Source organism: Rhododendron vialii, chromosome 6a, assembly GCF_030253575.1.
Source record: "Rhododendron vialii isolate Sample 1 chromosome 6a, ASM3025357v1".
Lineage (NCBI taxonomy): Eukaryota > Viridiplantae > Streptophyta > Magnoliopsida > Ericales > Ericaceae > Rhododendron > Rhododendron vialii.
In genome coordinates, this window is record NC_080562.1 from 16,085,789 (window position 1) to 16,112,226 (window position 26,438).

Consider the following 26,438-nt stretch of genomic DNA (forward strand, 5'->3'; position numbering starts at 1 on the left):
CCTTGTAGGCTACACATTCAGTTAACCTTTTTTTAATTTCAAGCTAATTTATCCAAAAAAAATCTTAAATCTAACGAAAATGATCAGGAATCTAAAACCTTTCCTACTAATATTCGCCCTCCAATTTCTATAACAAAATTTAATTTGAGTAATCCAAAAAAGAATTCAGAATTATTAGAAGAATTGGGGAAAAGACTAAAGGGTCTTTCTATTAATGTTATTTATGAGGAACTGGATTCAGAAATGAGTAATCAAGAGATCTGAGAAATGGAGAATTCCTTTTTTTGGTCTTAAAATGAAGCTATTAATAAAATTCAATATCCTAATCAGAAGTTTCCATATGGAGGGACAAATAGGTGTTACTATCCTAGACCAAGTCCCCAAGATATGTTATATGAGGAAAGTGGTTTCCAATGTCAAATGTCTTATAGTGGTAAGACCATTTACGAATGGAATATAGATGGTATGACTGAATACCATATTTTTGGTGTCGTACATCAAATGATGATGAACAATACTATTTGTCTTCAAAATAAAAATTATGACAAAGAAATTTCTAGTTAGATAATAACTGGTTTTACTGGAATGATTGAAGGATGAAGGGATAATGTTTTAAGCACAGCCCAACGTTTAGAAATTCTAAACGTTGTAAAAGTAGAAAATGGTGAACAATAGCAAGATGTTGTATATACTTTGCTCCAAACAATCATCATTCATTTCATTGGTTAATGGGATAACCAATGTGAAAGAAGTAGAGAATTAATTCAAAATCTAAAATGTCCAACGTTAGTTCATTTTCGTTGGTACAAAGACGTATTTTTAGGAAAAGTTATGCAGAGGCATGATGCTAATAGTGAGCATTGAAAATCAAAATTTATTGATGGTTTACCTCACTTTTTTGCAGAGAAAATTAGGAAGAAATTAAGGGATCAACATAATGGGTTGACCATTGTTTATGATAATTATACTTATGGACAATTAGTTTTCATAATTATTCAGGAAGGATTAACTTTATGTAATGATATAAAATTGCATAACCAATTGAAAAAACAACACTTAACTGGTAAACAAAAATTAGGACACTTCTGTGATCAATTTTTCGTATGATATGACTACATATCCAAAAAATTATAAAAAGAAGAGTAGTAATAAAACTATGAAAAAATATTCTAAGAAGAGACAATCTTATAAGAAAAAAAACAGAGCAATCTAGCTCAAAAGATCATACTTCTAAAAAGAAGCAAAATGACAAACCCAAAAAGAAGGTTACAGCAAAATGCTTTAAATGTGGTAAAATAGGACATTATGCTAATAAGTGTAAGACCAAGAAAAAGCTCAATGAGCTTCAAATTGATGAAAAGTTAAAACAACTCTTCAAACTAATGATAAATTCTAGTGACTCTGAATCGGAAGATGATTCAGAGGATCAGATTAATGAAATGTCTGATGAAGAGGATACTTCTTCCAGTTTAGAGGAAGAAGAAGTTCCCAATAATTGTAACTGCAACAATCTTGAATGTTCTATCTCTGATAATTATTGGAGGGCAATAGTCGAGATGAATGGTCTTAGTCTTAATGTTCTTATTGATAAACAACAAGGTTTGTTAGATATTATTGATCAAATTGAAGATCCTCAGTTAAAGATAAAAATAATAGAAACATGTATTTCTTCTACTAAAGAAGAAGAAGAAGAAGAAAAACCTCAAATTCCTAATGGAACTTATAGTCTAAAAAATGTTTTAGACCGTTTGGAGCAAGTTGATAGTTACAAGCCTGTCATAATTCTTGATCTTAAGGGAGAAATAAACATTCTAAAAACAAAAATAAAACTGTTAAAATCATTTCAAAATAAAGCTACTCAAGAGCTTATGATATGAATAAAAAATTAATCACTTTGGAAAAAGGTAGCACTAGTCATAAGGATGACTCAAACTATCTAAATATAATCAATAATGTGATTTATCAAAAATGACATATAAGAGTAAACTTAGTTATTCGAAAAGAATACACTATCAGCAACATAATTGCCATAGTGGATAGTGGAGCGGACATGAATTGTATCCAAGAAGGGTTAGTTCCAACCCAATATTTTGAGAAAACTTCTCAAACTCTCACTAATGCTAGTGGTTCTAAAATGATAATCAAATATAAGCTTAACAATATTTACATTTACAATAAAGGAGTCTGTTTGGAGACAACTTTTCTTTGTATAAGAAATCTCCAACAAAAATTGATATTAGGAACTCTTTTTTTGGCAATGTTAATGCCAATGCAAACCAGCACAGCTGGAATTACTGCCCATATTGATGGCCATGAAATATTTTTTGAATTTGTTTCCTCTCCTACTTACAAGGAGATAAATGATATTATGAGAAAAATTTCTAGTAAAGATAAACAAATAAATTTTCTTGAAAAAGAAATTCAAATTATGAGTATTGAAGAAACTTTACAAAAACCTTTTATGAAAGAGAAAATTTCTCAAATAGAAAAAGATTTCAATAAAGAAATCTGTAGTGATATCCCTAATGCTTTTTGGGATAGAAAGAAATATATTGCTTCATTACCTTATGAGAAGAATTTTGATGAAAGACAAATTCCTACAAAAGCGAGACCTTCTCAAATGAAACAAGAATATCTAACAATGTGTCAAAATGAAATTGATAGTTTACTTAAAAAATAATTAATTAGGAAAAGCTGCTCTCCGTGGAGTTGTATTGCTTTCTATGTTAATAAAAATGCTGAAATGGAATGGGGAGTTCCCAAGTTAGTAATTAATTATAAACCTCTTAATGAAGTCTTAATGTGGATAAGATATCCAATTTGGCATCAAGGAACGACGAGTTGTCTTCTGGCGAGCCTTAGGCTTGGATGAGGGAGTATTAGACTGGATGGAATGGGCGTGGTGTGCAGGGTGGGGCCCCCTTGTCGGATGCTGTCATCTTTGGTTTGAGCCTCTTCTTGGTGCCTTGTTCCTCTATAGTAGCTGTTCAGCCTCCCTTGATGCCGATTTGCTTGGTGCTGCAAGTCCTCAGTGATGGTTATCATTTGGTCATTTATGACCGTGACTATTATTTTATTTCCTAGCCTGGCGGGATGTGCAAGGTTGTAGTTCGCTTTCATTTTATTACTTCTCGTATCATTACATATCACACCCCGTTGTACTATCCTTCCGCTTGGATAGATAGTGCAACGGGGGTACGATCTCAATAATCATGACACTTTTGTTATTTTACTTACTCTATCCTACTCTCCATGTGGGTTGTGCATGAGTTATCGTACTTTTTTCATTCTTTCTTTTTTCTTTCCTCCTGGGGTATGCCCCTTGTAGGATGTACATTCGGTTAACCTCTTTTAATTTCAAGCTAATTTACCCAAAAAAAAAAGATATCCAATCCCTAATAAAAATGATTTATTAGACAGACTGAATAAAGCAGTCATTTTTTTCTAAATTTGTTTTAAAATCAAGATATTGGCAGATTCAAATTAAAGAATTTGATCGATACAAAACAGCTTTTACTGTCCCGTTTGGACATTACGAATGGAATGTTATGCCTTTTGGTATAAAGAATGCACCTTCAGAATTCCAAAATATTATGAATGATATTTTCTACCCATATGTTAAATTTGCTATTTGTTATATAGACGATGTTCTAATTTTCTAACAGAACATAAATCAGCATATTAAACATCTTTGAATCTTTAAAGGTGTTATCAAAAGAAATGGTTTGGTGATTTCTGCCCAAAGATGAAATTATTCCAAACTAGTGTTAGATTCTTAGGACATAATATTCATCAAGGGAGAATTATCCCAATTGATAGAAGTATAGAATTTGCTTCTCAATTTCCAGATGAAATAAAGGATAAAACTCAATTGTAGAGGTTTCTTGGAAGTCTCAATTATATAGGAGACTATTATAAGGAATTAGCCCAGGATTCAGCTCCCTTATATGAAAGACTTAAGAAGAACCCTCCTCCTTGGACAGAGCATCATACTAAGGCTGTCCAAAAAATTAAATTGAAAGCTAAGCATTTACCATGTCTGGCTATTGCTAATCCAAAATGGAAGAAAATTGTGGAAATGGATGCTTCTAATATTGGTTATGGAGGCATTTTAAAATAATATAACCCAAATACTCTCAAAGAGGAACAACTTAGATTTACTTCTGGACACTTTAAGAATGCTCAAGCTAAATATAGGACAATAATGAAAGAAATTCTTTCAATTGTTAAACGTATAAATAAATTTTAGGATGATTTATTGAATCAACATTTTCTTCTTAAAGTAGACTGCAGTGCAGCCAAGCAGGTTTTAAAAGAAGATATTAAAAACCTTGCTTCAAAGCAAATTTTTGCTAGGTGGCAGTCTGAATTGTCTATATTTGATTTTGATATAGAATATTGTAGACACCCTATTTTGGATTTTCCAAATTAGTTTACTTACGACATTTGATTCCCCGATGATGAAACGGATCAAGAACACCCCGGAAATGTTAGTATGTTTGAGCTTTAAGCATTCCAAAACCCTTTTAGATCCTTTCAAATTCTCTAAACCAAAACCAAAAGGCCTCAACAAAACCTAACTTACATACGCCGGTAATCAACTGGCGTGCGCCGGTCCTCTGCCACGTGTCAGTCATCGGTCAACTTTGACCATTGACCAAGCCCGAACTGGAGTACGCCAGTCAAACTTCCGGTCAAACTTGTGTTTTTAAGCATGTAGAAGCCATGGGTAGGGGTCTACAGCACTTGGGAACCTTCCAATCCACTGAAAAAGCATTCTCGGCCGGGGGACATTTTCTTACACCCATTCCATCACCTTTCTCCTCTCATCCAATGAGAAGGAAGGCTTAAGGGCTAAGGCTTCAGTCACTTTGACTGGCCTTAATCCCTCTCTCTCCCTCTTCCCCTATATATAACCCCATATACTTCCATTTGAAAGGGTTACCAAAACTTGAAGCATTCAAGTCATCTCTCTCTCTCTCCATTAGTTCTTTGTTCTTTCTTTCTTCTCATTGAGAAAGAAATAGCAAGAAACTCTCCCATACACTACAACATACATCCATCCACGCTCATCATCCATCTCTCAAACCTCAAGCTCAAGCTCAAAACACACCATCAAACTCAAAAACCAAAGGTATACACCTTTGGACTGTTTTCCTGTTCTGATCTCTGAGGGGGCTGGCAGGGTCAAGGCTGGTAATCAATACCAGTCCTGGCCCTAAAGCTGTCAAGGTTTCAAAAACAAAAAAAAATCGTTTCTGACTAGAATCGGCGTGCGCCGGTCATAAGCCCGCGTACGCCGGTCCGTGGCAGTACGTACAGTTTTAAATTTGATCTGTCTGGAATCTGTCTGGAACTGGCGTACTCCAGTTCTGAGCCCTCCAAAACTGGCGTACTCCAGTTGTGAAATGGGGTCCAGATCTTTGTTTTATGCTTTATTTCCTATCTATTCATCACATTATTGCATGCTAAAAACTAGTTTACTGCTCTCTGTATATAGAACTGTTTAGTTGTAGCATTCAATATTTGTTCATATCTGTTTTAGAAAGCCTCTGGGATGCTTTCTGGTCATGTTCCAGAGCCCAGATGATGCAAAGCCAAGCACTGGGCAAGGGGTGTAACTGGCGTACGGTCTCATATGACTGGCGTACGATAGTTATGCCAAGATTCAGTGGCTGGCCCTTGCATCTTAGATTAGTCTTGGCCTCTTTTATGTTCCCACACTGTTTATGGGGTGTTCCGTTTATTTTCATGGCTTAAAGCCATTTCATCTGTCTGTAATTATATAACCGCTGATATATTGACTGCGTGGTTTGTCCTGGATGTGCGCTGGTCCATTCCAGAGCCCAAAGGGTTGTAAACAAAGACTGTGAGTTCATGGTAAGTGGAGTACGCCAGTGATGAGGTGGCGTGCGCAGGTTGCGTTAGTATGCAGTGGCCTGGCCGGTGCATACTGGTGCTATACCTGCCCACATCCCTTCAGAGCAGTATACTCCACCTTACTCAAACTGCTCTCGGTGCTTGTTCTCAATCTATGTTTATTATTGCAAGCAAATCATCCATAAACATTTTATCACGTAATTGCAACTTGTTACAGTTTTAATCCCCATTAACTGTTCCCTCTCCCTAACTGGCTAAAAATGATTAATGAGAGAAAAATGCAAACGTTTTACGAAATGCCTGAGTAGAGACCGATCTCCGGATTGGGCGAGAGGGGTGCCATAAAACCCTTCCCCTCTCGTAACCTGGCTCCCGGACCTCAGATATCGAAGGTGACGACAGACCAGTCTACGCCTTTTCAAAAATCAAACGAACGTAGCAAACGTTTTCGAGTTCGGTTCCTTGGGTGTTTTCACCGCTAAAACCCGAGTGGCGACTCTGAATCGAAGTGTTTCGCCGCGCTTTCCGTAAGAGGGCCGTGCCAGATTTTATAAATTGAGCAAATTTTGGGGCGCGTGCCCACAAATATATTAAAGAAGAAAATAATTATCTCCCTAATTTTCTTGTGAATTTCTGCAGGGATAAATGCAGCTAATTGGAAGATTAGATAGAATTTTAATGATTAGATATTTGGAAGATTGTATTAGAGATCTTAATGTTAGGCATCCTAATATGCCTCGAAATTCTTATAAGGTTAATCTAATCATTTATTGTTACAAGATTGCTCAATTACAGCAAAAATTAAATATTTTGGTTGCATAAGATGGTTCTTAGCAAAATTGAAATTATCCAAGGAATCAAATATCATAAAAATCGAATAAGATATCTAAATGGTATACTTGATATGTCAATCCATGTTTACAGGATAAACTTGGCTTATCACATACGGCGAAGTGCCGAATTGGAAGAACAGCTACGTATCCTAGCTGCTTAATGGGACTTATGAACAATTTGTTTTGTGTGGACAATTCGGAATTGGAATCTTTCCTTAAGAAAGCATGTCCTTCAATTACAGATAATAGACTCAAATTTTTAATTACCAAAGACAAAAAATTCAGAAATGTCATGAGGATTTTAGCTCAAGCCAATAGAGAGCAAAATTTTTTCAATTATCATCCAACAAGATTCTATATAAAAAGATGGGCAAATGCTAGAAAAGCCCTCAGCCAATTTTATGATGAATATGGTTGTTCGGATGATGAAAATGACATAGTCAATAATTATTATAATAGAAAACTTCAGCAAATTCAGAATAAGATGAATATTCTGGTTGGTGCTTAATTTTGCAGTATGAATCAACCTCCAGATAGAGGACGCAGACGAGGAAAGAACCCTCGTGGCAGGGGTAGGCCAAAGGTCACCCAAACTGATGTTGAAGCCTACTTAAAGGCTCAAAAAATTCAATTTTTTTATGTTTAAGATGCAGCTCTAGCATCATCGTCATCACTTTCAATGAAGTGGTCCAATATGAGGAAGTTTTCAAATCATTGGAAACTACAGACACAATTATGATCCTGGAATCACAGGATGAACAATGGAAGAATGATCCGTGGGAAATTAAGTCCCGATATATGGATACAATGAGTTATCCAGTCCCAGAAGGAAAATACAGATACATTTATGAAGCAATGCTTAGAGAATCCGGATCAGTGGAAATTACCCACACTTAAGACCGTAGAATTGGTCAGAAAAGTCCAATCAGTTATAGTAAAGCCATAATTAAGATGGTTATACCAGTTCACAAGTGGGAAATTCATCCACAAAAATCAAAATCTTTGTCAATTAAGTTTGAAAATGGAGTCTCAGTTCAGTACAGTTACGGGGACTACATTGAAGCTTGGACAAAGGCTTTTTATTATCAAAATCAAAAGAAAAAACACTCATGGTTTTTCAAGTTATGTCCAAATTTTATTTGACAGAATGATTTTCCAAATTGGTTCCTCATATGGTGGTCTAAATTTGGACCTCGTTCAGACTACCTCCCAACGGAGATACAGAAGGAAATAGCGTCCTTCATTACATCCTCAAACAACAGGAACAAATATTTCAAAAGAAAAATCATTTCTTTTTGCAATGACTACTTTTAGAATCCCTTGGATCTGGCAATGGGATGTTCAATTTGAGAGTAATAAATTGGAACTACTAGTACTTCAAAGAATCTTTCAGTACAGATGGTGGAAAGGAGTTGAAATGGAGAAAACCATTTCAACAATTAAGTCCACAAACTAGAATTAAAGCTACAACAACAACGGAAGGAAAAATGTTCCATTAAGAATCCTTTCTTGGAAATTTCAGCCCAAATTAGGGCAAAAAATCCATCCTTGTCGAATGATGAAATTGTGATTAAGACCATGGATTTCATGAAGGATCAATTTCTGCAGTCCATTCATCAAACAGTCGATGACGAATCCATCACATTGACCAAGAGTAATGTAGAGGACAATAATCCATTTACTTGCTTAGCAGGGGAATCTCAAGACCCCTATGAAGATGAAGGAAATACACCTACTTTAGGAGATTTTTGAGACAACATGACTGAAATGATGGCAGAGTAGCTGTCTTCCAGAAAGGGAAAAGAAAAGAATCAATAATGTTTGAATAAAACCATCCAACTTTTGGTGGGTAACAATTATTATGAAGACTTCAATTATGGAGTAAGCAGCACTCAACTTTCGGTGGAATGGCAGACAGACGTGACGATGGCGCCCATGAGCACCCGACGAATCTTCATTTCAGACAAAATTTGAGTGTAATTTTAGAATAATTTCATTTGTATTTCATTTTAGTTTTACCTATGTGTCCTCTATAAGTAAGAAGCATCTGTAATCAGAAAACCCAGGTTTTTGGATTACCCTCTCTCTCTAAAATCCACTGAGTTGCTCATTTCTCTCATCTTCCTCCCTTTGTAATATTGGCTTCGACCCTTAATAAATAAAAGGTCAGTTTTCCTTTATTCTGTTTATCGATCCGAGTGTGGTGAGTGTGATGATGGTGTTGATGGGATTGTGTGCTGCCCAAAAAAAAAGAGAGTAGGTGTGGTGGTTTGGCTAGAAACAAAGAGAGAGAGAGAGAGAGAGAGAGAGAGAGAGAGAGAGAGAGAGAGCGAAAGGGGAGGGGGGAATGGGAGCATAATCCCATAAATTGTGGGATGGGTACTAGTATCTATATTATAGATATATATACACACACATATATAGTTACAAGTTAATTAATGCAACATTATGCTAAACTAATTTTAGTCACCAAAAATTAAACTAGGTTCTAGTTTAATCGAATTACACTTTTAAATAATTAATTGATTACTGTAGACTATTTGATTAAAAATAATTTCTTTATTCGAAAAAAATAGGGCAAAAATCAGGATCGTTACACAACTTATGGATGTGGGCCTAGAAATGAACAACTCATTATCAACTTGTATCCACAGGTGATAATCAACAACCATCATTAGGTCCTCATACAATTCTTAGATCTAAACTAGCACATAAAATGATCAATCCACCGTTGTGAATGCCGATAAGGGTACCTACTTCAAGGGTTACCCTAAAACTAACAAACATAGCAAAGGCCAGAGTTAAATGAGTGCATCCAGCATGCGATACTAAACTAAACATACGACTAAACGGAAATGGAAAAGATGCATGAACTTGGCTTGACATGACTAAATTGAGCTAAACTAACATGCAACATGTACGAATGAGGAAACTAAATAAAACTAGAAACCTAACCGGATTAGAAAAAATTTCAAATTAGGAAACCATGCCAGTTAGGAAAGTAACCCAATTAGAAAATCTGACCGGATTAGGAAACTTTTCAAATTAGAAAATCGGGTCAAATTAGGAAAGTAGCTCGATTAGGAAACCACATGTATCGACTGGCTACTCATGGATGGACCATGAGGGTAGAACAGTTAGTTAAACGTGCATGATGCTGCAAATAGACAATATGCATGGGGGTATGCAGACAACATAACGGTATAGCTAGAATAATTAGTATGCATGCGAGCAGCATAACGACATGGGTAAAATGGTAAATATGCATACGAGTAGAGTAACAGCTACATGGATGTATATGCAAGTGATCATACGGACAGAGTAACGATAGGGTAATTTGCATGAAGAATTAAATGTGCAGCACTACGACTAGACATTTATAAAGGGCAAAACTGTCATTATGCATGAACTATCTAAACTCTGGATTAACATGTGTAAACAAAAGCTACACTTACACGTGACGTTAAAAGAAATTGAAATCCTAATAGCGGCTAAAAACTAGGGATATGGCGATTTCTGACAAGGCTGAGACGATCCACACTATTCAGTGACCATCGACCATGGTTGATGGCACCATCTCCTTCGCGGATGGTCTGGGCAATACAGCTTTGAACTCAAATGAAATTCGTAGGAAGCACAGAGGAATTGGTGCTCTATTAACCAAATTTTCAAGTGCGAGTTCACCAAACCTGGGTTCTGAACTAGGAAACCCTAATCTCAAGGTAATGTCTTAGACTTTCCAACCAATAAACCCTTCCTTGGCTGTTATTAAAACTCTACCAAAAAATCGTAATCTTTCAGATCCCCAAATCAGTTTTGGGGTTCACAATCCCAAACACAACTCCAGCCCAGCTCGTAAGCTACAACAGGTTTTTCAACAAGAAGGAATGCAACTTGATACGGAAGCCCATGTGCTTGAAATCATGCCTCAAACTCATTCGATATTACCTGAGAACCCTTCACACTCACCCCCATTAGGGTTTGGAGCTCATAGCCCTAATTCGATCAAGACCTCTAGTCCTACTCGGAAGCTATAGCAAGCCCTCTTCGAAGAGAGCTTGATATTGGAAGCTGAGGAGCGAGCGATCCATGTCCAGGGCAATGCGTATTAGTTCACTCGATAATCATCGAAGGTACAACTTTCGAACCCTAAAATTATGTACAATGCACGAGGGAATTCCTATGTGGAAGGTGACCGTAACCTCGGGTATAGCCCCAAGTCTCTTAAACCTAGGTATACTTCAGACCTAAATGCAGGTCTGACCCATGGCACACCAGCAAGTCCAGGGCTTGATCCCAAACATGTTTCCCCACCGTTAGTCTACCTAGACAATGGTCCCTTACCTCTTCATACATCACATCTAACTACATCACACCACAGTCAGTCCAACCACACAACCCACCCTCATCAAAATAACTTCAAACCCAGTGTAGGATCTAAATCTAAAAACTAGGCCTCAAATCTCCAGTCTCAGGGTCCATCTATGGACATGAAGCTTGAATATTTCCCTGACCTTCAGCGAGGTAAGGAAGCTCAGGTGGAAATTGCTTTAGAGCTAACTGAGGTAGGCAAATGGAATAGGTATTTGATAGACCATTTCCTTGATGGGAAAATGGCATATCCTCTCATTGTATCCACTGCTAGGAATCAATGGAAGGACCTATTTGTGGCTGTTAAACCAGATGTAGCTGGGTTTTACCTCTTTGAATTCAACAATGAGCAAGCAAAAATGCAAGTTCTTGAAGGAGGGCCTTACTTCTTTTCTCAAAAATACATTGTGCTTAAAGACTGGCATACGATGATGAAACTTGCTCAGGATCAGCCTGCCAAAATTCTAGCTTGGGTGAAATTAAATGATCTACCCTTTGAGCTTTGGAATCAAGAGTGTCTCAGTAGAGTGGCTAGCACAATAGAAAAACCATTACATGTAGATCAAGCAACTATAAAAACTGCTAGGCAGCTTGGCCTTCTCAACACTAAATCTATAAAGGCCAGAATATGCATTGAGATTAGTGCTGAGCAAGACCTTCCTGATGAGGTCATAGTTATTGTGGAAGGAGAGTCTGTGGTGGTACTGTAGACACCCCAATCTGGCTTCCCAATTGATTTACTTTCTTTTTCGGTTTCTTGTTTCCCCAATGATGAATCAGGTCAAAAACTGTATTGAGAGTGAAATGGCTTGAACTTGGAGTAAGCAAAATCCATCTTGAACCCTAAAACCCTAAGTCAAAGCCCTGACCACAGGGGTTGACCATCGCGTGACCCATTGGGTCCCTCGCGCGACTCCTCACATGCCAGGTGTTGGTCAAAGTCAAAGCTTGACTGTTGACCATCGCGTGGGTGGGTAAAACCATCGCGCGATGAACCCAGTCCCTCGCGCGATGGTCAACTCCTATTGTTTTCACCTTTTTCCACCTGGATTTTGTGATGAACAGCATCTGAAGGTGCATGGGTTGCACCACCCTCACAACCACTCCCCTCACCTTGTTGGCCACTTTCTCCACCAAAGAGGGCTGGCCAACCTTGTTGGCTGGTCATTAGGCCAAGTCCTTCACCCACCTCATACCTTCTCTTGTCCTATAAATACCCCCCATTGATCATCTTGCAAATGGTTACAAAAAAAAGATTAAAGAAAGAAAGACAACACCATTTTCAAACACTCATCATACTTCATTACTAAAGTCATTTCCATACACTCATTTTCCAAGCCACACCACCTAGTTCAATCCATTTCTGAAACACTCAAGCAAAGGTATAATTCCTTTACTGTTTACTATTTTGATCCTTGAGGGGGGCTAGCAGAGCCAAGGCTGATAATCAATACTAGTTCTGGCTCTAAAGTTAGCAGAGTTACAAGAATCGTACACCAATCCTCCTACGCGCGACGAACTCACTCAATCGTGTGATGCTTCTAGCTGTCGCGCGACAGTCCTCGCGGGGATAGGGTTTTGGTTCCTTTCTGTTTTGTTATAGCATGAAAAGTTATGTGGAAGCATGATTAGAATTAATTCCACTATTTTGCATGTTAAAAATCCATAGCTTAGCTTAATTTGCTTAGTTAGTTACTTTGGAATGCCCTTGGGTTGCTCTTGAACATGTCTCGAGCCCAGGCATGCAAAGCAATTCTTGGAAGTCTAGTCATGAAACACGCGCGATGAATTGACTCTATCGCGCGATGGTCTGTCTGTTTCCAGTGGTTGCCCTTGCATGGGCAGCTTGGTCCATGACCATTGTTTAATGCCTCCACTGTTTAGGGGTTTGTATTTATTCTCTATCCATTCTGTTTGTAATAATCATTTGCTTTCAGTACATATAAACTGCTTGGTTTGAATCCTGGGTGTGCACTGGTCCTTCCAAAGCCCAGAAGGAGATAAAATTGAATCTGTTAGAGGGACATAACCATCGCGCGATGGTATGAGTTGGTCGCGCGACAGTTAACTTGCATGCTGGCAGAGCCATGCATGCAAGTTGGTTGCTGCCTGTGCCTTATTCATATCAACGCAATGTTTTGATGCCCCGTAACAGTGTTGGGCTGTATCTCGTTTATTTTTCAAGCATGCCATCCATTTTCATTATCTTTGATCACATGTTGCAAGGTGTTACGATTTTTAATCCCCGATTAATTGTTCCCCGCCCGAATTGGCTAAAAATTGATTAAAAAAAGAAGAATCGCAAACTTTTTCACAAAATGCTTAAGTAGTGACCGATCTCTGGATTGGGAGAAAGGGGTGCCTTAAAACCCTTCCGCTCTCGTAACCTGGCTCCCGAACCCAGATATGGTTATGACGGACTGGTTCCTTAAACTTTTTCAAATCAAAATAGCGTGGCAGGTGCTTCGAAATACAGTTCCTTGGGTGTCGGACCTTGAAAACCCGAGTGGCGACTCTGTATTTTTGCGAGCGCTTGTCGTCCAGCTAAGCGCTCCCTCGATTCCGGGCTCTCGCGTTTGGAAATCCGAAAATTTCCAAGGGCATGCTGCCCACAGTGGCGACTCTACTGGGGATCGAACCAATATTAATCCATGCTTAAAAGTTTAAATACACTTATGAACAATCCCTTAAAAGTCTATCAAAATGGTAAGCTTCGCGCTGCCGAAGGTCGGAATGGTGATTTAACAGGATCTCGCGTCTGGCCAATCCAATCTGGGACTTTTCCAATTGATCATTTGTGTATTTTTATTTAAAATGGACTAAATAAAGTGAGCCAAATTTGAAAAAGCATTTTTGCGATATTGTGATTCTTCTTTTCTTTTTTCAATTTTTAGCGTTCTTCACTTGCATCGATGTGGGATAAGCCTCGTTGGATCGTTTTGGCAATCCGGCACGGTTTACCGGAGCCTGGGGACCCCGAATGACCAACAACCTTCGACGATGATGAGTCATTCTACCATTTGACTGTTGCTCTGCGGTTACGCGGGCAGCGAGAGGTATATCTTGGCTTTAGTCCGAGGAACCCGTTACAAGCCAAAACCAGCCTTTGCATATACAAAGCACTAGCACTTTTTAAACTAGGTCAGGAACCCGCAGGGTAAGATTTACTTGCATCTAACCCCCATATACTATCTTCATGTTACTGCTTTCCCTATCGCATGCACTGTATATACATACCGCTTGCGTAGGAGCATGTTTAAGGCGGCTTCTAGGTTCTCGAGTCTTCGGGTCTGACTTGAAATGTTAGGACACTGCTTCAGACCCGATGAAGAGTCATGCATCTCAATGGTGCATGTTATCAATTTCAAAACCCTTAGATTAATGAGACTTTGGGATATCAAACCTTTCTAAACCTTTGTCTAATACCCAAGCGAAGTTTTAAACAGAAAACAAGGAACAACAGAGAGAATGCCGTGATGCTTACACCACTTTGGTTATCGCGCGAACCACGTACACCGTTTAGGTTATGGTGTTGTGCCACCTATGCTACCCAGGTTAAAGTATCACGCCATCTACACCAACTTGTTCTAAGTTCAAAGTTGAAATCTCGAGAATGGAATGGTCAAAGGCTTAGGCTACTTTGACATCCTTTAGTCTTATCGATCTATTCAAAGGGTGCACTCTCGAAAAGATTTCCGAGGATTCTGGCAGTGTCCAAACATTTTTGAGATAGACTTCTCTTTTAGATCGTCTAGAGTCTAGGGTTACACTGACAATGGTAATTGCGCTTTCGCTTTAGTCTTTTATTTAGATTAAAGTTATTGCAGGACCCGATTAAGCCTTTTCTTACTTTATTGCAAGCAAAGTTCTGAATCATTGCACCACCACGGAGAGTATCGAAGCAGAAAGTCAAACCCACTTGGGAATGTCTGCATCAGAATCCAGTTCAAAGGCTAGTCAGGTTGCAATCCCAATCAGTCACAACGGAAGACTCTCCACGTTCTCTGTTGGCTACTCTTCAATCAGGCTCGTCCTCGGTTCTCCAGGAAATTAAACTCCCGTCATCGCCAACCCCTTCATCTTCATCCAGTTCCTCTGAAACACCGGTCATGGCAGATCAACCTCAACCGCTCACCATGGAAGCGATGTTCACAAGCCTTCAGAATAGCATCGCCACCATGCAATAGAGGGCTGCTCAGACTAATGCCAATGTTACCCGTTTGAATGACCTCTTCAACACTCGTCTTCTACCAGTAGCAGAAATGGTAGGCGAGGTTGATGAGGATGTTCATGCAGAACCTGTCTTTGTTGAAGACCCGAATCATGCTAGGCGGCTCATAGTTCAACCCAATCTGAGAGAAGCTCGTCCAATAGCTGCAAACCTTGACCCTGCCGTTGTTAAGCCTACTCAAAATCCTGATTTGGCTGCTCTTATGGCCAAAATCATCAAGCTGGAGGAATCTGTTTCTAAATCTAAAAGGATCAGTGCCAGGGAAATTGACCTGGACCGCCTCTGTTTGTATCCCAATGCTAGGCTTCCCGATAAGTTCAAAATGCCAGACCTAGCCAAGCTTGACCGCAGTGGTGACCCTAAGACTCATTTGTATAGTTATCACGCTGCTATGAAGCTCTTGTCTGTCGAGCCCGAAGCCATGTCACAGTTGTTCCCTCAGACTCTCTCTGGCCCAGCTTTTCATTGGTTCTTGTCACTCGACATTGCCAAGAGAAGGACTTGGGGGGATATTGCTGCTGCGTTTATTTCGCAGTACAGTTATAATTCCTTGCTGAAAGTGACGACTCGGTAGCTTGAATCTTCCAAGATGGAAGCCAAAGAGTCCTTCGCGGACTTTGTCAATAGGTGGAGGGCTAAGGCTGCCCTAATGACCGATCGTCCAAGCGAAAGGGATCAACTCCGCATCATTTCCCGCAATCTTCAACCAGATTATGCTAAGCATTTGGTTCTCGTTCAAGCATCGGCGAACTTTGAAACTTTCTTCGACTCCGGCCTGGCCATCGAGGATGCGCTGCAAAGTGGCATCCTATCAAAAGGAGAATCTTCTAACCCTCCGAAATCAAAACCTCGGGCATACTCTGGCAACACCAATGCACTATTCGGGGGTGGGACTTTCTCCAACGCAGCAACCAGTGGCACTAACACCTTATCCAACACCGCCAATCACATTGCCGATGTCAATCAAGTGCAGACTCCATAGAACAACCATCCTCGTAACCAACCCCGTAGTTTTTCCGCATTTGAGGCTCCTTTGTCCTCTGTTATGGAGAAGTTAATCAAGTCAGGACATTTGAAACCCCTTGATCCAACTCCTCTACCCAAAAATCCTTTACCCAGTTTCAAAGCCAATCTCTACTGCGCCTATCACCAAGGGGCTGGTCGTCTTACAGATTCCTGCTTCCGTCTCCGTCATGTGATTCAGGATCTTATAGATGAAGGGACCCTTCAGGCTCCACCTCCACCATCTCAAAAACCAAACATCCTCTCTAACTCCATGCCGAAGCACAATGCTGCTCCACATATCAATCATATATCCTCTAGCTCCACTCAAATCGACCCTTGCTCCACCATATTCAACCCCACTAACCATATAATCCCAGTGAACCAACCCAAACCGGTTGTACCCATGCCTTTGGAGTTAAAAGTAGAACTCATGTACATTGGAGAACCTTCTCGTTCTAATCCAAGCCTTTAACTTCTCCAGACAGGCTTCGATCTCTTCAACGAAATCATGGGTGATCTCCATGATGACCCCATTCAGCCTGTACGACTTGGTCCCACCTCGACTCGTCATGATCCTATCCCGGTCATAAGGGATCCTAGTTCTTCTCGGGATTTTGAAAGCCAGTTCAGGGCTGCACTACCGTCATACTTTGAGCAAGGGCCTGAGCTCAGCATGCAAGCCGTGGGTTGGTCCATAGCCGACGGTGATGATTATGCCGCTCCTATAATCCAAGAATAGAACCAGCTCAAGCTAGAGGGCTTCTCGTTACATCCTGATTATCTCCCACTCCCTCAGCAGGACCAGGCTTGGGACGAGGAATGGCAAGTCAGACATAACCAGGCGATGCTCGATCCTTTGGATGGTATTTCCTTGTATATGCTGTTCCAACAACCTGAACCTATGCTTCCCAAAGAGGAATACTATTGGGATCCTGAAACCGCTTGGCAGTTTCCGTTGGATTTCGACACTAATCCTCTTCAAGGCTATGCTTTACCAGATTACATGACTCACTTTGTGGAGGACGATTTCGTTCAAGAAGAACCTCTTGTCTTGGGGGAATGTTTCTACCCTTATACCCTCAACAGGCTTGGCAATTCAATATCTGATGTCGAGCAGGACCCCACTTTCTACATTGTTGATGAGGGATCGCCACGTCCTATAGTTCCTTCTTCGGCTACGGAAGACTGCAGTATTATGATGACAGACCTTGTCCCGCCAGCTGATCTTTGGGATGTCGATGATATAGTTAATGTTCAAGTTGGGGCAGAGGTTTGGACGGTCAATCGCTCTTTGGCCGATAGTGGACTTTGGGATGTTCCCTTCATCGCCAACGCAGAACCTGTTGCAAAGGTTGCGGCAGTCAAAGATTCGGCCTTTTGGGACACGCTTTTAGTGAAGGATTTGGCTGAAGATTTGGGTTTTGTAACGCCCCGATTTTTCAAGAAATTTCGGAAGCATTAACCCTAGAAAACACTGAATTTTACAAACTATTAGGCCCCTATTTATCCTTATACAAAAATTACAATTTCAAAATAATACAAAAATCTATGTACATTTATTTAACAAAAGCAACTCCAGAGCAACTCTAGTTTTGACACGAATTCCAAGCAATGTTGGCCCAGACTCCGTTCCAGGGGGTCCCACCTGTATCAACTGCTCCACTGTGAAATCCTGCACACTCTGGCAAATTGAACGCCGAAGCAAACGATTTGCCAGGACACATACGTATCCTGAGTGATAATTCACCAAGTAGAAATCCTAAAACTCAATACCACATTATGCAGATCAATGATATAATAATTCATAATACACAGAAGGTACAGAATAATAACACATCGTCTTTTTCTTTACTATCCATCATCTTACATGAAATCTAAGGATCATCTCCACGAGATCCTTTCCTCCCACATCCACTAACTACAACCGTCTCATGGGTCCACCCTTCCTCTTGCTTATCCTGTACCAGGGTCCTAGGTGAGCGCACCTAAGTTATGTACCGAGTATGTTCTCACTTAAGACCATAACAGGAGGATTGAGTCATCCCATGACGTATCGTACATTAGGGTCGGACATCCACTACCTCACGCTAACTATAACCGTCTCATGGGACCCATTCTCTTCTCCAAAGAGAAACTTCCCATGACGTATCATACATTAACGTCTCACTAACTATAACCGTCTCATGGGACCCATTCTCTTTCTCAAAGAGAAACTTCCCATGACGTATCATACATTGGCATCTCACTAACTATAACCATCTCATGGGACCCATTCTCTTCCTCGAAGAGAAACTTCCCATGACGTATCATACGTTAGTGTCACAACACTGGGCCCCGCAGGTAACCCATTTCAACACAGGGCCCCATAGGTTACCCTTGCCATCGCCATGGCTCAATTCACAATCCACACAGTACTCATACTTTCAACACTTTACCATTTTCCATTTACTTATCATCATCTACATGATTCACTACTCGTAACCACCCTGGGAACCTATTTGTCCAATCTACAACCACAACAAAATACCACACGGCTCAACATTTCAACTAAAAGTACTTACATGCTAATCATGCGATAAAATTTATCCTGCCATAGAATTAATCATGCGAGTAACAAAATAATATTCAGTCAAACAATTAATTACTACACTTAAAATTAAGTCTATTTCTCTCGTTTAGAAATTTTATAAAACATTTCTACTATTTACACATTTTCTTTAACTCTCATATTATTCATAGATTTTACAAACTATTTTTTATGGGAAAATACTTATTGCTAAATTTAGTATTTACTGACTATATTAAATATTAATATGAGATTTTTATAACAACAAAATTATGAGAGGCTATTCTAGTCAATATTTATTAGAGTTAAAGATTAACTAATATATAATCTAAAATATTTCTTGTTTACAATCTAAATAAATTTTTACTAGTATAATATTCTTGTGAATATTTCATAAACATTTATCTCCTCCAATAATTTATTAAACACGTAAACGTCCACTTAAATACAAATCAACAATGCATCATCAAAAATAATTTCACAATCAAACACTTGTTAAACGATCATAAATTTTCACAGGGTATAACACTAATCATTCTAGCACAACCGGACTGAATTTTAATATAAACAGGACTAAAAATAAATTAACAATTTAACAGCAAGTCATCATCTTCAATAAACTTTAAATCTAAGTCTTAACTCCATTAAAATGCAGATTAAAGTTTCAGGTTTTCGGAAAACTACCTCAAATGCGATTCTAAGTCCGGATAAGTGTTGTACGGTGTCCGTAGATCGCCGTGGTGGTTCTGAAATCTGGAGGCAGCGTCCGGCGGCACTCCAACAGGGCTCGCAGTGGCGGTGTGCCCACGAAACTCATGGTGTGCACACACCTACGACCACAACTCTCTCTCTCTCTCTCTCTCTCTCTCTCTCTCTCTCTCTCTCTCTCTCTCTCTCTCTCTTCTAGACTCAATAATAGAATTGAGAGTGAAATAATATACTGGTGTTCAATTTTCGGATTTATGTGGGTATGTATAATGAGAGAGAATAAAGTAGTAAGAAGATAAGAGGATAAGTGTAGAAGTGGTGGAATAGGAAAGGAGAGTGAAGGAGATGGATACTGATAATGATAAAAGGATAGGGGACAAGAGTCACATTTGAGGGATTTTCAATTCTAATGTATGTGGACGCGTGTATGTACATGAGCGTGTATGTACAGGGTGAGAATGTATCTGGACGAGTATGTATAGGATGAGAGAAAGAGAAGTGGAGAGTTAGTTTGAATAAAGTTCTACTTAGGGTTTAGATAGGAAAGATAAGAGATGAATATGAATCACTAATTCTCTGTATATCTAAAGTTTAAATACATATCTTATACAATAGTGCAAATAATATCAATTGTACACATAATAATATATTTTAATTATTCAATCTAATTAATTATTGAATTAGGAATTTAACAATATAAATTTGTATTAAAAAAAAATTGGGTCGAAAATCCGGGTCGTTACAGGTTTAGACTTAGAAGTTCCTACGATGGCAACAGCGCCCGACAAAGGGAAGCGCAAGCTAGGTGAAGTCCCGCTGATCTCTGGGATATTGATCAAGACCCTCAGGTCGTGCCCTCTTTGGGAAGCGTTCACAACGTTACGAGGAGTGGACGGATTTTTCAGCAGACTAATCTGCAGGCTGGAAGTTCGTCCAACCCTTCTAACCAAAGGAACGAGCCCTCTACCTTCCCAAGGTCTGCACCACTCGAGGTACCTGCTGGCTCCTTTGATGCGGACATGATTCAGAAACAACTTGAGCGGATTCTCGATGCTATGTCAATCTGGGCACTGATTTGTTCTTCCCGTGAGGACCGACAGAAACTTTGTCACGCTCTTGCCCATCTTGAGATTCCAGCTGATATCACTCCTGAGGCAATGATATCTCTCATCCTCCCACCTACCTCAAAGCACACTGTGATCTTCACCGATAAGGACCTGCCAGTTGAAGGAGTCGACCACAATCGCCCCTTGCACATCACTGTCAAATGCCGAGGGCTCTAGGTTCCAACCGTCCTCATCAACAATGGTTAAGCGATCAATGTCTGCCCTTTGAGGGTGGCTTACCGTTTGGGTTTGACCAAAAAGGACTTTGCGCCTTTCAATATGGCTGTTAAGGCATACGACAGCACTCATCGCGTGGTTGAGGGTACACTGATGCTCAAGCTCAATGTTGAGGGCTTTGAAATGGATGTTGAATTCCACGTTGTTGACATCCCTGCCACTTTCAATCTTCTGCTTGGTAGACCATGGCTCCACAGATCTGACATCATGGCTGTGCCATCAACTCTCCGCCAAAAGATCATGCTGGGACTTCCTACTAGCACGTTAACAACTTGTGGGGACTTAGGCATTCGCCAGCTCAAGGAGGATGGTACCCCGGTTTTGGGAATCATGCATGGCGAAGAAGGCGTGGATCTCGGAGGTTTCTCTTTCGATACATCTGGCTCTGTCTTGGCCATTAATGTGGATGGGGACTTTATCATAAGCTCTGTTGCTTTAGATATTATGAGGAGAATATCCTATCTACCTGGTTTGGGCTTAGGGATTCACCAGCAAGGGATCCCGGAGTTCCCTACCTTTCCTTCCTGCGAGGGCCGCTTTGGTTTGGGGTATATCGCCTCAGCCAATGATGCCAAAAGAAGGAAATGTACGGGAAAACTTCAAACTCTCTATGGTGATCATTCCGACAGCTACTTCGTCTGCGAGAAGGGAAACACTATTTACACAAGGCAAGCTGAGCCCTTTATTGACTCAAAGACGGGGGAGCTGCTGCCAGGTTTTGAAATTTTCGCTAACGACACCTGGTCGAATAGTGATGAGGAGCCAGCAAGGGTGGAATTCAAGAAGAAGCTCAATCAGCCCAAGATCAAGACTGACTTGCTGGGATCTTTCAATCAGGGAAGCTTGGAGCAGCTGTTCCACGAGTTCTCCCAAGTGGGTTTGGCCGAGGAAGCTGGAGAAGCCGAAGTGCTCATGCTCAAGCCGGATACCTTTGAGGATCCCATCTCTCTTATTACAGAAGCCAAGGGTAGCCTTAAAAATTGCATTTCAAACCACGTTTAACTTGCATTGATGATGTGTCTGAGTCTGAGTCTGACACGGAGTCTTCTGAGTCTAGCTTTGAGTCGGAGTTTGTGCCTCTTGGCCCTCCACGTTATGGCTTTTATTTTGAGTTTGATTCTGCTGTACTTGGTTGCCTCGAAGGGCCTTTTGGAATGAAAGAATCCACTTCTGACTACTTTGATGATTTATACATAAACTGTGTCGACTCTAATGATGAGGGGATAGATTTCGATGGGGATATTCCCAAGGAAGTCCGTGACTTCATCGAAAGGGAAGCTCAAAGACATGCTCAGCCGTTAAAAGAAGAAGTAGTTTCTTTAAATTTGAAAGATGAAAACGATCCCCGAATGGTTCAGGTGGGCTCCACTTTATCTCCAGAGGAATATTAGGGTTTCAAAGAACTGCTCACAGAATTCAGTGACATTTTCGCATGGTCTCATCAGGACATGCCCGGCATTGACCCAGAGATAGTGGAGCATCGAATTCCTCTACTACCAGATGCCAAACCTGTAAAATAGAAGCTAAGACGAATGAGGCCGGATTGGGTGCAGAAGATCAAGGATGAAGTCACTAAGCAGATCGATGCTAGATTCCTTATGGTTTCCCAATACCCTACCTGGGTTGCTAACATTGTGCCAGTTTCTAAGAAGAATGGACAAATTTGAGTATGTGTCGATTTCAGGGATTTGAACAGAGCAAGCCCTAAGGACGATTTTCCCCTGCCGCATATTGATGTACTTGTTGACAATACGGTTGGCCATGCCATGCTCTCGTTTATGGATGGTTTTTCAAGTTATAATCAGATTCTCATGGCACCAGAAGACAACATTCATCACTGAATGGGGGACTTACTGCTATTTGGTCATGCCGTTTGGTTTAAAGAATGTCGGTCCTACTTATCAGCACGCTGCTACGACCATTCTGCACGACATAATGCACAAAGAAGTTGAGGTTTACGTGGATGACATGATTGCCAAGTCAAAAACTCATGAGGGGCATGTCCCTGTTCTTCGAAAGTTCTTCGAACGACTCCGTAAGTATAGAATGCGTCTTAATCCGCAGAAGTGCACTTTTAGGGTCACGGCAGGTAAAATGCTTGATTTTCTGATCACTACTCGTGGGATTGAAGTTGACCCGTCAAAGATTGAGGCTGTACTTGAAATGAAGCCACCAAAATCTGAAAAGGGAGTGCGGAGCTTTTTGGGGAAGGTTCAGTTCATCAGCAGATTCATCGATAAGTTAACTTTGACTTGAAAGCCGATGTTTCATTTTCTAAAGAAGAATACTCCGTTTGTATGGACAGACAGGTGCCAAACAGCTTTCACGTCCATTCAGAAATACTTGCAGAATCCTCCGGTCCTTATGCCGCCGATGCCCGGGAAGCCATTGATGCTTTATTTATCTGTGAATCCTTCGTCTATGGGGTGTTTACTAGCTCAAGAAGGAGATAAGGGTGTCGAGAAGACCATTTATTACTTAAGTAAGTGTGGGCAGCATGCCCTTTGGAATTTTCGGATTCCAAAAATGCAAGGGCCCGGAATCGAGGGAGCGCTTAGCTGGACAACAAGCGCTCGCAAAATACAGAGTCGCCACTCAGGTTTTGAAGGTCCGACACCCAAGGAATCGTATTTCGAAGCACTTGCCGCGCTAATTTGATTTCAAAAAGTTAAGGAACCAGTCCGTCATAACCATATCTGGGTTCGGAAGCCAGGTTACGAGAGGGGAAGGGTTTTAAGGCACCCCTCTCGCCCAATCCGGAGATCTGTCTCTACTTAAGTATTTTGTGAAAAAGTTTGCGATTCTTCTTTTATTAATCAATTTTTAGCCAATTAGGGCGGGGAACAATTAATAAAGGATTAAAAAAATCGTAACACCTTGCAACATGTGATCAGAGATAATATGAATGGATGGCATGCTTGAAAGATAAACGAGATAAAACCCAACACTGTTACCGGGCATCAAAACAATGGGTTAATATGAACAGGGCACAGGCAGTAGCCAACTTGCATTCATGGCTCTGCCAGCATGCAAGTTAACAATCGCGCGACCAACTCATACCATCGCGCGATGGTTATATCCCTCCAACAAGTTAAATTTCATCCCCTTCTGGGCTCTGGAAGGACCAGTGCATACCCAAGATTCAAACCAAGCAGTTTATATATACTGAAAGGAAATAATTATTACAAACGGAATGGATAGAAAATAAATACAAACCCCTAAATAGTGGAGGCATTAAACAATGGTCATGGACCAAGCTGCCCATGCAAGGGCAACTACTGGAAACAAACGGACTATCGCGCGATGGAGTCACTTCATCGCGCGAGTGTCATGACTGGACTTCCAAGAATTGCTTTGCATGCCTGGACTCTGAGACATGTTTAAGAGCAACCCAGGGGCATTCCAAAGTAACTAACTAAACAAATTAAGCTAAGCCATGGATTTTTAACATGTAAAACAGTGGAGTTAATTCTAATCATGCTCCAACATAACTTCTTATGCTATAACAAAACAGAAAGGAACCAAAACCCTATCCCCGCGAGGACTGTCGCGCGACAGCTAGAAGCGTCGCGCGATTGAGTGAGTCCATCGCGCGCAGGGGTATTGGTGTACGATTCTTGTAACTCTGCTGACTTTAGAGCCAGAACTGGTATTGATTACCAGCCTTGGCTCTGCCAGCCCCCCTCAGGGATCAAAACAGTAAATAGCAAAGGAGTTATACCTTTGCTTGAGTGTTTCGAAAATGGATTGAACTAGGTGGTGTGGCTTGGAAGATGAGTGTATGGAAGTGACTTTAGTAATGAAGTACGAGGAGTGTTTGAAAATGGTGTTGTCTTTCTTTCTTTGATTTTTTTTTGTAACCCTTTGCAAGATGACCAAAGAGGGGTATTTATAGGATAAGAGAAGATGTGAGGTGGGTGAAGGACTTGGCCTAGTGACTAGCCAACAAGGCTGGCCAGCTCTCCTTGGTGGAGGAAGTGGCCAACAAGGTGAGGGGAGTGGTTGTGAGGGTGGTGCAACCCATGCACCTGCAAACGCTGTTCAGTCGACGAAAACGGGGTTCCTAAGTCAGTAGCCCCCTGATCATCTCAAAATCTAGCTGGAAAAAGGTGAAAATGACAGGAGTTGACCATCGCGCGAGGGACTGGGTTCATCGCGTGATGGTTTTACCCACCCACGCGACGGTCAACAGTCAAGGTTTGACTTTGACCAACACCTGGCAAGTGAGAAGTCGCGCGAGGTAGCCATTGGGTCGCGCGATGGTCAACCCCTTTGGTCAGGGCTTTAACCTAGGGTTTTGGGGTTCAAGATGGATTTTGCTAACTCCAAGCTTAAGCCATTTCACTCTCAATACTGTTTTTGACCTGATTCATCATCGGGAAAACAAGAAACCGAAAAAGAAAGTAAATCAATTGGGAAACCAGATTGGGGTGTCTACAGTAAAAAGATGGTAGGGTGTGAAGAACGCTACACAGCTCTGGAAAAGACATGTTGGACTCTTGTTTGGGCCTCTAAGAATTTGAGACACTACATGCTGGCTTATTCAGTGAAGTTGATTTCTCGAATGGATCCACTCAAGTATCTGTTTGAGAAGCCAGCACTTACTGGTAAGTTAGCACGTTGGTTGCTCTTATTGGCAGAGTTCGATCTTGAGTACGTTACGAGAAAATCTGTCAAGGGACGAGCAATTGCAGAATTCTTAGCTGATCATCCTGTCGATGGACCGGAGGACTCAGATTTTGTGTTCCCAAATGAGGAAGTGCTAACAGTTGTCGAAGACGTGTGGACACTTTACTTTGATGGAGAAGCCAACCAGAAGGGATATGGGATCGGAGTACTGTTGATTACACCTGATGGTTCTCACATTCCGCATGCGTTCAAACTCAATTTCGATGTCACAAACAACCGAGCTGAAAATATGAGGCCTGTATTGTTGGTATGGAGGCCGCTGTTACCCTCGGTGTGGAAAAACTCGATGTCATTGGTGATTCTAATCTCGTCGTATCTTAAGCCAACGGGGATTGGAAGGTTCGCGAGGAAAAGTTGAAACTCTATCATCAGGACTTGGAAGATCTCATTCCTTGTTTCAATAAGGTTACTTTTACTCATATTCCCCGCTTGAAGAATAAATTTGTTGATGCCTTGGCAACCTTGGCTTCCATGGTCGAACTTCCTTTGGTTGTCAAACTTCGCCCTATTCTGATCGAACAACGGGACTGTCCTGCCTATCAGCATGTCAACGCCATCGATGATGTGGATGATGGCCTACCCTGGTACCACGACATATGGAATTTTGTTGAAAGTGGGGAGTATCCGGCTGAAGCTTCTAAGAAGAATCAACTCGCATTACGAAGGATAGCGGCCTAGTATATCCTTTGTGGAGGAAAGTTATACAAGAGATCCCATTGTGGGATGCACAAGCTCTGTGTCAATGGCTCTGAGGCCACAAGGATTATGGAGGAGGTTCATGAGGGAGTCTGTGGTCCTCATATGACTGGTGT